The sequence below is a fragment of the Emydura macquarii genome, unplaced genomic scaffold (genome assembly GCF_026122565.2).
Source record: "Emydura macquarii macquarii isolate MOO-44397 ecotype Brisbane River unplaced genomic scaffold, CSIRO-AGI_Emac_v2 contig_1801, whole genome shotgun sequence".
NCBI classification, from domain to species: domain Eukaryota; kingdom Metazoa; phylum Chordata; order Testudines; family Chelidae; genus Emydura; species Emydura macquarii.
Genome location: NW_027131938.1, coordinates 15,764 through 31,525, shown reverse-complemented (window position 1 = coordinate 31,525; position 15,762 = coordinate 15,764). Strand labels below are relative to the sequence as shown.

At 48.1% G+C, this 15,762-nt stretch overlaps 1 pseudogene; it reads right to left on the bottom strand.

Annotated features, from left to right (window-relative positions):
* Positions 1-959: 959 nt before the first annotated feature.
* The window catches only part of LOC137159242 (nuclear GTPase SLIP-GC-like), a 30,255-nt pseudogene continuing 15,452 nt past the window's right edge, over positions 960-15,762 (bottom strand).

The following is a 15,762-nucleotide window of genomic DNA, read 5'->3' as shown; positions in this document are numbered from 1 at the left end:
AGTGCTCCTGAATACACCTCAGGGGCTCCCTTATCCAGACCGTGTGACAGGTGTGTCCCTGCCTGTGGATGTCTTTATAAGTGAAGTACCGGCCAGAGGTTTATGACTTGACACACAATCATAGTGTGAGAAGGATAGGGTTGGTGGAACAAAAGACTCAGTGGTCCCACAGTCCAGGTTGTACCCCAGGAACCCCATCACATTCGTTGTCAAGTGTTATATTTCGGTAGACAGACAGACAGACACAGATGGAGCTGATAGACACACAACAGTTTGCGGTGCTAGCTTTTATTGCTCTGGCTGCAAAGCTGAAATTAACCGGACAGTGAGGCTTTGGAGAGGGTAGAGTGAAACCCCCTGAACAAGTCAAGGCACAGGACAGCACCAGAGCAGGGAGAAAAGTTTCCATCAAAACGTTTTCTTGATGAAACAGAAATTTTAGCAGAACCCAGATCTGCTAGCATCCCTCTGAGCCCTTGAGCAAGTCACTTATCCCAACCCCACAGCCAGTGAAGTCAATAGAAAGCTCCCTGAGTATTTTGGCTGTATGTGTGGAGGTAGGGTAGGCCCTCAGGGTGCAAGGTTGCTATGCAGCCCTCCCTGCTTCATCTACAGCCCCTCCATGATGGTTGTATGGGGCATGTACTGGGGCCACGGAATCTGCATCAAATGCAGCCTCTGCCCTCACAGAGGGAGGGTGGAGTAGCCGTGTTCCAAAGTTCATTCCCCCAGCACCACAGAGCCATCCAGCCCTTGCTGGGAGAACACACTGCATCCCCCACCCTGCAGCTCCACGTACTAAGGTGATGGAATTCTCCCCATACACACAGCCCAAATGTCTGCCCCTGTAGAGAAGCCAGCACATGGCCAATGAGCCCCTAGTTGGAACATTTCATATCATCAAGGGGCAGAGGGGTTCTGATTCCGACTATACCCAGGAGAAGATTTCAGAGAGTTACCTGGCAGCCTCTCGCTGAGTTCTTCCCGGTGAGATAAGGCAAGTTTGAGCATAGTGGAAATGTCCTTCCGCAGCCTCGTCGTGATCATGTTCTGCAGCAAACACATTGCGGAGCACGTGAGCATGGAAGTGATCAACCAGCTTTGTGCTCCTGGGAGCTAGCTCAGAGAGGGGAGAGGGAGCCGGAGTCTGCGCCATCTGGAGCAGCACCAGCTGAACTCTCAGTGACGTTCTAATCACAATCAACTACACCTGTGCAGTCCCATAAACGGGTCATGCAGGTACCACTGAGGCCATCATGTGAAGGCTGTGGGGCTGCACAGGTGTAACGATGGGTCTTGGTCGCCTTGGAGAGCTTTTATTGGTGGTTATGACAAGCAGGAAGGAAAGAGCCCAACCTGATCCTCAGATTCCAAAGGGAATTTACAGAGCTGGCAGGTGGCTTGTAAACAGAACATGTTTGATCTGGAGCGACAGTACAAATGATACAAATGACATTCTTAGCATAGTCACTTTTCAGAGAAAAACCATCTGTTAAGGTCTCAGCCAACAAAGCTGAATACAGTGAACTGCATGAAACTGAATATATCTATACATATGTATAGTTAGATATGTATATCTACCTAAGAAAGGGGATGTTGATAATAATGAATATGAATCAGAAGCTAGGAGTTGTAGAAAATGGATAAGGAAAGCAAAAGGACACAAGGAGAAATCTATGATCAGCAGGGATAAGGACAATAAGAAGGAGTTTTTAAAATATATTAGGATCAAAAAGAATAATAATGAAGAATATCATTGTTAGGATCTATTATTCACTGGAGGTACGGTATTGGACCGTTACTAGATGGAAATGATAAAACTATAAATATTAATGCAGAAATGTCAGTAATATTTCTGTTATGTATTTGGTGGAAAACACACAACACAGCATACAAGGATGAGAACAGTCTTTCCAGTCCACTAGTATCTCAGGAGGATCTTAAACAGCAGCTTCTAAAATCAGACATTTTTAAATCACAGGTCCAAATAACTTGAATCCAAGAATATTAAAAGAACTGGCCGAGGAGCTCACTGGACAATTAACATTGATTTTTGTTAAGTCTTGGCACACTGGGAAAGTTACAGAAGACTGGAAGAAATGTAATGTTGTACCAACATGTAAAAAAGAGCATGAAACAGCTTCATTCTCTGGGGCAGCCAACCTGGTAATGATGGGTCTGTCTGTCTGACATTGATCCTATGCAAGATAGTGGAGTGGCTGATACAATCAATTCATAAATATCAAACAACCACAGCCCATATTTGGTGGGGACCACATCCTAAAATAAATTTTTCCCAATTCTCTCTTCTGGCTTCCAAACAATCCCCAAAGTTGCTAACCTCATAATCGGAAACAAATTCCCCACACACCAGGGTGCAGCAATAAACCCTGCCAGAACAAGAGATGCAAAACCTCCAGACATGTCTCCACTGCTACAATGATCAGCACCCCCCACAATGCACTTTTGAAGATCTATGGTCCTACCCATGCCTATCACAACATGCGGTGTACCTCATTCAGTGCATCAAATGCCCCAACAACAACCACATAGGTGATACCAGACAATCACTGCACCCTTGAATGAACTCACACAGAAAAATGATAAAAGCCAAAATCACCAAATCACTCCACATTTGCTCTCTTAGTCCTCTTCCTCAAAGGAAACCTGCACAAACACATTCAAAAGACGAGCCCGGAACCTTAAATACACAACTCTGCTACACACCAAAAATCACGACTAGATTAGAGACACTGGATTTATGCCTTATTACCACAATCTGTAACCTACTAACCCTCCTTTGTTCTATGACCTACCATTTCATTTAAAGTGGTCGACTGCCACATGTTAAACCCTTATGCTTAACCATCCTTCTCACTTCTATTTAGCGGTGACACTCTGGTTACCTTTCCCAGCCCTGAAGAAGAGCTCTGTGAAGCTCGAAAGCTTGTCTCTTCCACCAACAGGAGTTGGTCCAATAGAAGATTCTCACCCATCTTGTCTATATCAGGGAATAACATTTACAGTGTCACCAGAACTGCTTGCATCTCACAGTTGCTTCTTGTAATATCTAGGCAGTAGCTAAGGTCAGTACAATCCACAGAGGCACCTAGAGCCGGTTCAACCAGCCTTTACACTCCCTGCAGTCCCCATCAGATTGCATGTGTACAGATAGAGAGCAGCATCAAAATGCTTGCTTGCATCTTTCAGCATCCTGCAAAAAAATACTTGGATTCATCTACAAACAGATGTGCTCACAGTTACCAGGGGCACATAGTTTTAAGGAGCTTGAGGAATGTGTTGTTCATTCCACTGTACCAGGTGTTAAAAAACGCTTGTTATTCTATACAAAGGAGGTACGAGTTGTTAGAACATTCGCCTGTTCTCAGGAAAATGGTGCAATCACTAGTATTTCTTACGACAGACTTTGGGTTCCAAGCAGCTCACTGCAGAGAGATCATTTACGCCCTAATCACCTGTCGTGTCTTGTCTTGTACTTGGATCATAAGCTCTCGGGGGCAGGGTCTGTCCTTTTGTTCTTTATTTATACTGGGCCGGGTGGAGCCTGGCCCAGCACCCGCGCTCCGTAGGTTTTGGTAAACAAAAATAATAAAAATAATAACGACTCTGCAAACATGCATACACTGACCTGTAACCCATGTGTGGTTCCACTGGAGTCAATGGTCCTGTTCAGTTAGACAAATGTGTTTGCAAGATCAGGGCCTTAAGGGACACCTTGAAATTCAAGGTCACATTGTTTCTGCTCTAGGTGGAAATTAAACATCCCAGGGAGCAGGGGGTTTGCTCCAATATCTTTGGCCGAAATTCTGGCTGGGTAGCTCGCTCTGGGGCACTCCCTCTTTGGATACTGTGCTGTTCTCAGATAGCACCATCCAAACCCATAAATACAGCCCTACAGAACAGGGGGAAGCGTTCCTCACCTTCAGATCCAGGAGCTGCATCTTCATCTTCTCCTTTGCGCGCTCAAACATACCCCCCTGCGTTCTCTCTTTCAATGTTCTCCGAGATAATGTTTTGCATCTTTTTGCAGGCTTGCCGCCCCTGGATCTTAGCTGCCTCTGTTGAAAGATGGGAGCGGTTACAGTGCTGGACAAGACCAGGAAAGATTTGGCAGAGGAGATCCTGGGGGTGGGGTTTAGGTGAGAAAAACAATGGCAGCCAAGGGTAGTGTCAGCAGCACTCAAAGGCATGTCCGTCTGGCTCTTCCAGGGACAATGGCCGTCGTGCTGGAGGAAAGAGCCCGTCTGGCTGCTCCAGAGAATGAAGCTCTCTCATATTCCTCAATGCAGATGACCCCCCCACCCTATGCCCACATATACCACAGCTCTGAGTGGGAGGGGCCCCACTGCTGCAGGACGCTGCAGAGATGCCAGTGAAATGCTAAGCAGGAATTGATTTGTGCCAGATCCCGATCCCTGTTTCCAAACTTTTCCCCATCCCACTCCTCTGCCAACATGTAACATCCTGGTCCCTTCTTCTACTCCTCTTTAATCCTCCTGGAACTCCTCCAACCATCCACAAGGTTCCCAGTCTGATTCCCCACTGCCAGTCCTTCTAGCCAGAGCCAAACAAGGACCCACCCTGTCACCCCACGCCCTGTCATCCCTCCCACAATGACCATCGCCAAGCATCCATCCCCTGTTTCATAGGTATGCCTCAGACCAGCCCCCATCCCAGACATACTGAGACTCACCACTCCGCTCCCCAGTTTCCAGGTGAGTTTCCAGTTCTAGAGCAACTCTCAGTCCACAAACACTAAATGCAATTCACTGAGTTTCTCCCACAGTATTTGGGCTGCAGACACTGCATCTATTGTTGACCTTCCTGGCATAAACCACGTTGGTTGTTACTTACTTGATGCCCCTGCCCCTTATGAAGTCTCTTCTCAATAATTCTTTCCAGACATTTCATCATGTGACTCATTTACTCGATGATCAGTAATTGCTACATGCTTGCACATCCCCTTTATGCATGAAGACAGAGACCAACGTGCACTTCCTTTGTCAGGCATTTTTCCAGTTTGGAGGATGAAATTAAAAAAGGTTTGTCATCCTCATCGCTCCTTCATGGCCTGATGCCAACATCACAAAATGTAGAATCACCCAGTTGAAGGGTCCTACCTTCATAATAAGGCTGTAGGTCACTCTGGATGGACAGTGGAAGGGACTGGTAGATATCCAGCTTCTTCTTAAGGATCTCTCTTTCCAGCGTGCTCAGGATGATGTTTGTCTGCAAGAGTGAATTTAAAGCATTTGCCATGATCTTTCCAATCCCTTGTTTGTAAAAAACAATCTAAATAACTGGTTTGGAATATTGGAGCTGATCAGGGATCAGGGTTTGTGTGGACTGTTTATTGGTTAGACCCAGAATCAAGGTGGAATATGCAGGGTGGGATTTTTAAGGTCAGAGTTTAGATACAAATATATGAATTCAAACAGTCTGTGAGCTCCACAAACCTTTTCCCAGCTTAAAGAATCCATAGCGCCTGGTACTTCTAACTCATTCCTAGCTTCATCACTCCTTGGCGTCGTGCAAAGATCCCGCAGGTTCTATGTGGTATCTAAAGATTCCCTGGTTGGGGTGCAGACTTTGAGTCTCTGATGTCTTTTCATCCTCTGCAACCTGGTCCAGTCAACAGAGCCCAATTTCTGCCCCAGTGTCTCCAGCTCACTACAATCACCAGCCAGTTAAGGCATTAGGTTCTCTTGTTAGCTACAGGGATGGGAACCTAATCTGTTATGTACTTTGGGACTCCCAATTGCTTTCCAACGGTGTAATGCTTTTGGGGGTTCTAGCCATGGTAATTCACAAGAGATCGGATTTTAAATATATCATCAGTCGAGCTATGGTGGAAATGGTGCTGAGCGGAGTGTAACTGTCCCAGGCTTGGACCAGGATCATTTTCAATCCATCCTATTTATTTCAAGCCTAACCAGGCTTCTCTAGGGTGCACAGAGATTTGATGTCTGATTATCTTACAGACTGGGGGCTTGATCCTTGGCCCTCCCATGGGACTTCTCCAGCAGTGCAAGGCTGCTGGGAATTTCCCTGGCACATGGGAATCCCCGGCTGACATTGCTGGCTGTACACACTGCACTGTCCTGGCCAGCCCAGCACAGGAGGCATGTTAGAATGGGAGGAGGGGTTGCTGGAGCACCTTGCCTTGTGCTTTGGTTGTCCTTGGCAGTCAGAGTGATCCCTAGGGATCATTACTTCCAGTGTCGCTGAAGACCTTCAGGGTGCTCAAAGTTACACCAGGGCCAAACGAGCCCTGGAGTCAAGGCGGTTTCCCCACTTGCATCCTGCGCTAATATGCTCTGCTACAGCTGAGAGTCTGGCCCTGCATGGATGCCAGGTAATAAATGCTAAACACTGTGTGTGTTGCCTATAATGTACAGCTCTTCACGTCTCTTATCAGTGGGCAAGAAGGCAGAGTTCATCACAGAGCCAGTCCTGCTCGCCCTGAGAGTCCCCTTCAGGCTTCACCCATTGTTATCCTTATTCCACAGCCCTCCTCGGCCCTGCCAGGCAGAGGGGCAGCATCGCTGGATGACTCTCACCCCAGACGTGCTGGCTGGCAGGGCAGAGCACTCACTCTTAGCTTAACCTCAACTTACTTCCTCAATAAAGAACTTGAGCTTGCAGTTGTCATTGGCCACCGTGCTCCTCTTCCCAACATCACGGATTTTCTCCTGTACCGAGTCTTTGAACATATCGAGGGAGGGTTTCAGTGAGGATCTGGTGCCCCTTTGGATCCTAGTTGGATAATAAAATATGAATCATTAAAAAAACAAATGGGCTCAATTCCTCCCATACTCGAAACAGCTGAGGGGGAGGTAGGAGGAGAGACAAAGGCGGCTTTAAGCCATCTGTATTTCCCCCCCAAATCCCAGGGCTGGCCAGGTGCCACACTGACCCTGGCATAAGCTAGAGCAGTCACAGAGCCGCTCTAAAATATGCTAACTGGACTGATCCCTGAAGAACTGTTCTGTCAGCTCAGGATCACATGACCCCAGTGCACACAGATGCCTATAGCCTCTCAGCAACAGGCAGCTTGGATGGTCAGGCAGCCTAATACTTGGAGTGCCTGGTTCTCAACCCCCTGCTGGGTTGCGTAGCCTCAGTCTTTAAGGCTGGGTGGGTAGGGGGACATGGGCCATGCAGATACAACATCCTCACCTGTTCTAGCAATGAGTCCTAAACGGAGTGTCCCAAAGGTTGTACAGGGGCCGGTACTGTTCAACATCTTCATTAGTGCTCTGGAGGACGGGGTGGATGCACCCTCAGCAAGTTTGCAGATGACACTAAGCTAGGGGGAGTGGTAGATAAGCTGGAGGGTAGGGTTAGGGTTCAGAGTGACCTAGACAAATTAGAGAATTGGTCCAAAAGAAATCTGATGCGGTTCAACAAGGACAAATGCAGAGTCCTGCACTTAGGATGGAAGAATCCCATGGACAGCTACAGACTGGGAACTGATTGGTTAGGCCGCAGTTTGGCAGAAAAGGACCTGAGGGTTACAGTGGACAAGAAGCTGAATGTGAGTCAACTGTACCCTTATTGCCAAGAAGGCTAATGGCACATTGGGCTGCATTAGTAGGAGCATTGTCAGCAGATCGAGGGAAGTGATTATTCCCCTCTATTCAGCACTGGTGAGGCTGCATTTAGAGTTTTGTGTTCAGTTTTGGGCCCCCCACTACAGAAAGAGTGGGGACTAATTGGAGAGAGTCTAGTGGAGGGCAAAAAAAATTTAGGGGCCTAGAGCACAAGACTTATGAAGGGAGGCTGAGGGAACTAGGCTTGTTTAGTCTGCAGAAGAGAAGAATGAGGGGAGATTTGACAGCAGCCTTTAACTACCTGAAAGCGGGGTTCCAGGGAGGATGGAGCTAGGCTGTTCTCAGTGGAGGCAGATGACAGAACAAGGAGCAATGGTCTCAAGTTGCAATGGGGGAGGTCTAGGTTGGATATTAGGAAAAACTTTTTCACTAGGAAGGTGTTTAAGCATGGGAATGGGTTATCTGGGGAGGTGGTGGAATCTCCATCCTTAGAGGTTTTTAAGATGCAGCTGGACAAAGCCCTGGCTGGGATGGTTTAGTTGGGGTTGGTCCTGCTTAGAGTAGGGGGTTGGACTAGATGACCTCCTGAGGTTCCTTCCAACCCTAATCTTTTATGATTCTATGATACGTGGGAGAAAACAGCTCCTAGACCTATGTATGATGCATCCATCTTTAGCAGGAACTCCTTGATGAAGTCAGGGTTGTATAAATCAGGTTCTTGGCAGAGCTATGTCTTCCGGGCTTGAAAATCCTCCTCACAATCTTTGGTCCACTGGAATTTTGGGGGGCTACCATTCTTGAGAAGATCAGTGAGAGGTGCCGCGATGGTTGAGAAACCCAGAATAAATTGGCAGTTGTACCCAGCCATTCCTAAAAACTGACTTTTTGTGTCCTTCACAAAGGTGTGGGGCAAGTCTGGAGGTCCTAGACCTTATTAACCATGTGTCATACTGTGTCTTTTCCTAAAATGTACCCAAGGTAGGTTGTTTCATCCTTGCCCAGGTGACATTCAGCAGGATTTGCAATCGGGCCACCTTCCTGGAGAGATTGTAACATAGCCATCACATGTCTTAGGTGGTTCTGTCAATTTTGACTGTAGATTATGACATCATCTAGGTACTCAGCAGCATATTGTCTTTGGGGTTGGAGGATCTGGTCCATTAGCCACTGGAACATGGTTGGGGCCCCATACAACCCAAAGGGCATTGTCCAGAATTGAAGAGGCCAAAGGGAGTAGAGAAAGCTGTCTTGTCCCTGGATTCTAGTGTGAGGAGGATCTGCCAATATCCCTCCATTAGATCCAGGGTGGTGATGTACTCTGCTTCCCCTAGCTGGTCAAGTAATTCATCAATGTGAGGCATCGGGTACACCTCAGATTTTGACACTATGTTTACCTTTTGGAAGTCAATAGAAAACTGGGTAATCCCAACAGGCATGGGGACCAAGACTATGGGGCTTTTCCAATTGCTGAATGATTCCTCATTTACTCCTATTTCTAGCATTGAGGGGAGTTCTCACTTCATGGTTTCCTTCAAGATCTGGGGAAGGAGTCATGTATTTTCTCTGACTTTGTGCCCTGGTTCTGTCTAGATTTATTATTTGGCCTATGCAATCCAGTCAAGCCAATCCACAGCATTCTTATCAATGGTATTCAAGGCATGAAGACCTCCAGGAAGGTGAGCCATTTTGCATTTGTCAACAATATGCATCATCTGTCTGGATGTTATGGGTTATTAAATGGGTCTGTCCAGGTTGAGTAGAAAACATGGAAGAAAAGGTGATGATCATCCGTTGAGCCTGGGATCTCTGGTCTGGGGTGAGATTGTTTCCAATCTTGACCATCATTGGCTCTGAGGCCTCAGCAATCTGTAGGCCTAATTCAGGGTCAGGTGGGTTAGGGGGATATTAGGAGACTTCCCTAGGTTTTCCACAAGGCTTTAACAGGTCCACATGGTAGATTTGGTGTACCTTTAGTTTGTCTGGTTGTCAGATTTCATAGTTTACTGGCCCCGTTCATCGCATCTCCTCATAGGGCCCTTGCCAGCAGGCTAGGAGTTTTGATTCTGAGCTAGGTAATAACAGCAGAACCCAATCACCAGGTTGGAACTCCCGGAGGCGAGCACTTTTATTATAAGCTGTTTCATGTGTGCTGCAGGCGTGTAGGAGGTTCTCCCTGGTGAATGAGCCCAAGGCGTCAAGCTTCTCCCATAGATCCAGGATGTATTGTACTACGTTACTGGCCTGAGATGGTTGTTCCTCAGACATTTCTCAAACAAGACCTAAAATCCCTTGGGGTTGTCTCCCATATAACAGCTCAAATGCTGAGAAGCTAGTGGAGAACTGGTGGACTTCTCGCATGGCGAACAGCAGAGGAGGGAGTAACTGATCCATAAGGACAAACTTCCAGAGCATCTTCTTTAGTGTTCTGTTGAATCTTTCCACCAGACTGTCTGATAGGGGGTGGTGAATAAATGTCCTGAGCGCCTTGATTTTCAGCAGTTGGCTCGGTTGCTTGATTGTCTCGGACATAATGTTCGTTCCCTTATCTGTTAAAATCTCCTATGGCACCTCAACCCAAGCGAAGATTTTCATGAGTTCAGTGGCCAACGTTTTCGCATTCATACAACGTAATGATACCGCTTCAAGGTACTTGATTGCATAGTCTACTATAAGTAAAATGAACCAGTAGCCTAAGGCACTCTTCTCCATGGTGCTAAGTATGTCCATTCCAATCCGCTCGAAGAGTATACCTCCTGGTGGGAGAGGAATCAAGGGAGCTCTCTTTGTGGGCCGAGGGGCTGTGAGCTGACACTCTGGGTATGAGGCACAGAAATCTGAACATCTTTGTAGACCCCAGGTCAAGAAAAACAAGCTAGAATCCGGGCTAATGTCTTCTCCTTCTCTAGGTGCCCCCAAACGTCATAGCATGGACGAGCCATATCATCTCCCTCCGACAGAGGCGGGGTATCAGAAGCTGATTCGGAACTTCTCCATTCTACTGGTACTACTCAATGCGGTATAGGCGGTCTCCCTCAATTTTGAAATGTGAGAACCCTCCTGCTTGATGGGGCTTAATGATCTCCCTATTTACTACCACCACTTGGGTGTACACTCGTTGTCCTCCTGTTGTTCCACTACAAAGATGGAGAACTGGGTCAGAATCTCTGACTTAGGTAATGGAGGGGCTGGGACGGGGCCTGGTTTTGCTGGGTTGGCCCAGATGCATGTGATGTCCCCTCATCTGGACTGAGGCTCTCCCCCGTGCCCACAAGGATCATTGGCTTAGATGGATTTGTGGCTGGAGGCAGGGAGGTCCTGCTGTCTGGAGGGGGTCCCACAAGCTTCTTTAGCAGCTCCCCAAAATAGTTTCAGTCTCAGCTGACAATAACAGGATAGGCGAGCATCGGTGCCAGGCCGACTACCTGGGACTGCGTGCTCCCCCACTCTTAGAGTCAGTTGGATGTATGGGTATGGTTTCATGATCCCATGCACACCTTGTAACAGGGATGGAGCCCTGGGTAGGTCCTGGTTTAGGAATCACCGAAGTCTAGATGATGGTCTGGGCACACCCTGAGTCAAGAAGTCCCACCATTTCTATCCCATTCACTCGTACAGGGATGGTCAACTTTGCAGGTCTGCCCTGTTGAGCTCCCGCCCCTGGGGTCTAGATCTCCCCAAAGCGCACTACATATAGGGGCCATCTTGGAGCCAGTGCCCAGGATGGCCAGAGGTGAAACAGCGGTCTTGGTCTTAACTGTGGTAAACAGGCTCACCCCCAAATATTTGAGCAGTCCCATCTCCTGTGGAGCCCCCGAATTCAGGCTCCGGCCCTACCCCCCTCTTCACTACTGGTGGATCAGTGGTCTCTGAAACTGGGTTGTGAGTTGATAACCCCAGGTTTCTGTGTCAGAAGACCCTGGGGCTCCCTGATCCCCAGGCCCTCCAGTGTCCTAGTGAAGTGGGAGTAGATTTGAGCCTATCAAGATCCTGGTTTCCATGGGTTATTCCCACCTTTGGTGGTGTGCAGCTCTTAATCCTCCCAGATTCCTGGTGTGGTGTCATATTCGGGGTCTGGGCAGCCAGGTAATTTTGAAGGATCCAAATGTTGTCAGCTATTGTCTTGGGATTGTGCTGTAATACCCATTTCTTTTTTCCAGGGGGCAGTATCTAGGTGAGTTGCTAAAGTAAGACCAGCTCAGCTACCCGCACCTCCATTTTTGTTTCAGGTTTGAGCCACCTCCAGCGTATGTTCTGTAACTTCTGGGTGACCAAACAGGGTCTTGTCCCCACCGGGTACTGCTCATTACAGAAACACTGCCAGAATGTCTCTTCTGAGATGTCCAAAGTATTGAGAATGGCTGCCTTGACACGTGTATCATCTTGGGCCTCACTGGGTTCTAATGCACAATACACTGTTTGTGCTACTCCAGTTAAGAATGGGGCCCACACCATGGCCTATTGGTCTCAGGGCCAGAGGGCTACGATTTCAAGGAAGTTTTCAAGGAAGTGTAGACCGTGGAATTTCAGCTAAGCTGGGCCTACTTATAAAATTAAACTACCAAATTAATAAGTGCATATTGCAGAATATGTGAAATGGTGGCTGGAGTCCCTTTTGAAAAGGGGTGATTGTTTCTCAATGCAACACACCCATGCTGTCTTTCTATTCTCAAAGTATGTCTGTTATTTCATTAAGATAACTGTTTATTAATTGCCTCTCTGTCTGGACCATTTTCCCTAATGAATTTATCCTCTGGGAGTAACTCATCTATGTACTAAACAGAAATGTGTTAAATGCAGGGCGTGCTAGACTTCCACGGCTCCAGACCTCTCAAAATACCTTGTGATCAAAGCTAATGGCTGGATGCCACCCCAGGTATTGCTCAATTTAATCACAACAACCCCAATTCCCCCTTTGTTTGAAGGGTGGAACACTGAAACTAAAGAACAAATCTAGGTGGCTAGCACCTCTTCACTAATTAAAGCACATGGGTCTGTCCCTCTTGTATTGTTTTCTGTAATTCCTGTGTTTACTCATATAAATTACCAAAATGCTTTGAAAAACATTGGATTTAAGAATATAAAAGAGAAGCAATGGATATAAGCAAGCAGGCAAGCTTCAAGAGAAGAAGAATCACTCTTGACAAGAAACTGACAAGAACTACCATCTTGCCCAGCTGCCTTCTGAGACCACGGATCCAGGCTCTCGGGGGAAGCTGCTAAGAAACCATCGCCACCTCTTGCCTGCATTGGTGAGGATAATTGCTTTTGCAGCTAAAATATACTGGACTTTTGGTTTGGGGGCTCATTTTATATGTTTATAAGTATAGTAATTAAAAGCCTTTCTGTCATTATCGAACGAGAGTCGTGTCAATTCCTGAGCACACTAATAGCAGATCCCAGTCTGTGAGGTAACAGAAGGTCTCAGGATTATCATTGTGCCCGATCTGGGTAAGCCTGATGGGGTGGCAGCCGCAGCTGGGGCAGGTATTACTGCCTCCGCTGGAGTGTGTGGCCCTAATATCATGACACCTGCTGGGCCACTCACTCAGGATCGATTGCTGCTGCTGGTTGGTCATTTGCTGAAGCAGTTGTTGCTGCTGCTAATGGGTGTTTTGTTCGGCCATCCATTTTAGTAGCTCTATTTAGCGGGTGGGGTTCAAGCACTAATTGCTTGAGAGTTTCTTCCTCTCTCTCTCTCTCTGTCTTTTTTTTTTTTTTGCATTCCCTTATGCAGGGACTATAACATCTGCCCACAGTCTCCATCAATATGTAACAGGCAGCTTGGATGGCCAGGAGGCCTAGTGATTATAAAGTTCTGCTCTCAGCCCCCTGCTGGGTTGAGTAGATTCAGTCTTTAAGGCTGGGTGGGTAGGGGGACCTGGGCCCTCCCGCTCCACTAGGTTCCAGCCCAGGGCCCTAGGTATGTCAACCCCTGAACAAGGGGTTCCTCCCAGCAGGGAGTCAGAATCTGCTGCCCTGGGCTACTTCCCATCAGTCTGTTCAGTTTGGGCATGGCGCCTCTAGTCCAATTTGCTGGGCGGTTTGTTTCCCGTAGGATGCGCTGTTGGGTCCTGGGTGGCACCTTGCTGTGGTCCCAGGCTCCTTCAGGCGGGGCAGCGACAAGATGATGAGGGCGAGCCCCACAACGTCTCTGGGATTTGCTCAGTCAGTTACCTCCAGTGCTAGAGATTCTTTCACAGTTTCTCTTGGCTGGGGAGCCAGTGCTGACTTCCAGGTGGCTGCCCTGGCTGGCAGGCTAGTGCTCCTTCCTTTCAGGCAGGGAGACAGCTAGCTCCTGCCGCTTTGCCAGTCAGCCCCGAACTGAGCCAGGCTCCTTCATTTCCTTGTGTGCCAGTATCCAAAGCCATTTAAACCCCAAAGGGGCACAAGGTGGCCTTTCTCTAAGTTACTTAGGCACAGTGCAATCAATGGAAGCGCAATGGGCCTGATCCTGCAGCTGAATGGCAGGTGGGAGCAGCCCCACTGAAAACAATTGGGGCTTCAAAATTCATCAAGGTGTTCCCTTATTCTCTTTTTAATCCGTCCTTAAACCCACCTCTGCTGGGACCTGCACATCACCCCTCTGGCCTGGGCTAGGTTAGTGGTGGTTCAGATTTCTGCTTTTTGCTCAGCCCTGTTCATTTTTTTACTCTTCTTCCTATCCATTCCCACCATTTGTCTGACACCCAGACTCTAGACAGGGCCTGTCTTCTTAACATACCGCACAGTGCCTAGCACAACGAGAGCCAGGATACGTCACTGGACTTCCAAGGTTCTACCATAATAATGACAAGTGGGGTAAAATAGATGAGAATCAGGGCCAATATTCTTTTCTACAGTCATAATAATGTGTGCCAGCTGGGGCGTGGGTGGTCAGGTCTAGTGGTCAGCGCAGTGGCAGTCAGAGGCCAGGATTCAGAGCCAAGGAGCCAAGATCAGAGCCTGGGTCTGAGTCCAAGAGTGAGCCAAGAGGCAGGACTATCACTACAGCTGTGGAGCTCATCTTGTTGCACAGACACAGACACTTCCTGGCACAAATTCCCGGGCTTAAATAGGGTACCTGCACCAATCAGGGACCACAATGGAAACTGTCGGTCTGGTCTTGCAAGGTGGTACTTCCTGTGGTGTTTATCTCCCCAGGATCTCTGTAATAACGCATGCGGCCCTACCATTGCTGCCGCGTAGCGTTCTAGTTCCCACAGAACTTCACATCATGCTCCAGCTGCAATCAAGCTAGGGGAGCTGGTGGGGGATTCTACCAGACTGGGTTACCCAGGAGTGCCAGCGAACAGGGTTCTACAGGAACGTGGGGCCAGTGGGGAGTCCAGACTGCCTTACCAAAGAAGGCTCAGCATCTCTGCAGCCTGCGTGGGGCAGGGTCCTCTCACCTGAATATGTTTGTGAACATGGGGCCGATTTTGTCATAGATGGGCTGAGCGAGGGCACTGTTTAGGTCTATGCGGGCGAAGATCCGGGACGCATATATGCCATTCTTCTGGCATACAGCTTTCAGGGTCCTGTGGAAGCCTTGGTAGCCAATGTCTCGCTGGATAATTGGAAACACAGTTGTAATGAAGTGGGTATGGGATACATCACTTACGATTTGTATTACAGGAGAACCTATAGGCCTCAGCTGAGCCTAGGGCCCCATTGAGCTGTGATCTGTACAAACATATGTCTACACTGGAGCTGGAAGATGTAATTTCCAACTCAAGCAGACATATCCACAATAACTCTGACCTGTCCGAGACCCATGGTATGTACTTCAGGCAGCTAACTCCCCACGCCACCCAGGCTGCCTGTGACTTTCCCCTTTTGCAATCTGGACTGGTATATTGCTGTGTCACCCCAACACCCTCACTCCTGGGGCCCATCTTGCACTTGCCATGCTGTGTGAACCCCCCCCACTCCTGTGGCAGCCCACACCCAGCCACCTGCAAGCAAGCGGTCTCTGACCTAGTGAATGAGTGTTTCTGATCAGCCATTCATGGGATTATGAAGTGGTGTGACCCCCAGTCCCCATCCCCAGTCCCAGATGCAACCCAAGGAACTGCCGTTTTACAGAGTTCAGTGCTGCCCACTGACTCTGCAAGCTCATTGGTTAGTCAATTTATCAAAGAAATTAATATGCATCAGCTCTGTCACTCCAAACAAGCTCTTTACACACACTCAAACCACATGTACTACT